The sequence below is a fragment of the Crocuta crocuta genome, unplaced genomic scaffold (assembly GCF_008692635.1).
Source record: "Crocuta crocuta isolate KB4526 unplaced genomic scaffold, BGI_CrCroc_1.0 scaffold165, whole genome shotgun sequence".
NCBI classification, from domain to species: domain Eukaryota; kingdom Metazoa; phylum Chordata; class Mammalia; order Carnivora; family Hyaenidae; genus Crocuta; species Crocuta crocuta.
The window spans coordinates 2,632,657-2,633,772 of NW_027530502.1; the positions used below are offsets into that span (position 1 = coordinate 2,632,657).

Genomic DNA, 1,116 nt, shown 5'->3' on the forward strand with positions numbered 1-1,116 from the left:
TTACCAACCCCCCCCCCAACCTGGAGTTAGTTGAATCAGATCTATGGTACCTATTAGAGATTCATTCTATTATTTGATTCTATAAATGCTATATTAAAACCAGTCTTTTTTTCCCTTTCAAAATTACTGACTTCTTCTGATTCATTTATTTTTACCACTAGAATGTACAAGACTCATTTCTAACCACAGAAGAATATGAAACAAGACAAAAATCTTTGTTCCCAGAGAAGCTATGTTCTACATTCCAGTTAGATATTCTTGTTAGTTTTCTCCCTTCTTTCCTCCCATGTTCATCTCTTCAAATTTTGTAGCTACTAAGCTAACCCTTTTACTACGGAATTCTGAGGAAAAGGAAGCCTGAATGCTCTTCAACTCTCTACCTCTCAATTGTTTCTTACTTGGAGGAGACAGCAAGGACACTCTGCCACTCAGAGGAGAGGGGTCAGCCTTGTAGACCAGTGAATGACTTCCCTGGGGAGAAGGTAGAGCCTAGCTACCTATGCAGAGTCCTGGGAGGGTCGGCTGTATCTTTCTGACCTTCAAGACTTGCAGGAAACTTGAAACGTAAGAGAGGGCTGCCTCTTAAACATCAGAAGACCTGGGCAGATGTTCAGTAGTTGTATCTGGTAGTTGTACAACCGTTTTTAACATTGTTCCAAAATGATATACCACAGTAGGAACGTATGGAGAAAAAAGAAACAACAATAGCAACACCATGAGAGATAAAGTAGTCTTATAAATCAGCAAGTACCTGTATATAAAATATAACCTCAAAGACCACATGTAACAAAATCAACTAACACATGCAATGTGTTGTTGAGAGGAACTATCTATGCAGTAATCAGGCACACATATGATTGGAGAAGTCACACTGGAAAAAGAATTGAATCTGAATGAGATGGAGTGAGATTGATTTAACGAGGAATTGTGTTTAGCTGACCAGACCTTAAAAAGATAACAATTTGGGGGCGCCTGGGTGGCTTAGTCGGTTAAGCGTCCGACTTTCGCTTAGGTCATGATCTCGCGGTTCGTGGGTTCGAGCCCCGCGTCGGGCTCTGTGCTGACTGCCAGCTCGGAGCCTGGAGCCTGTTTCAGTCTGTGACTCCCTCTCTCTCT

General features: G+C 41.8%; 1 long non-coding RNA gene across 1 annotated transcript in view; it reads right to left on the bottom strand.

The window, feature by feature from the left end:
• Positions 1–404: 404 nt before the first annotated feature.
• Positions 405–1,116, bottom strand: part of LOC144233765 (uncharacterized) — a 3,387-nt gene continuing 2,675 nt past the window's right edge. The window contains exon 3 of the long non-coding RNA XR_013335752.1: positions 405–623. This is a non-coding gene — a long non-coding RNA (uncharacterized LOC144233765). The remainder of the gene's footprint in view (positions 624–1,116) is intronic.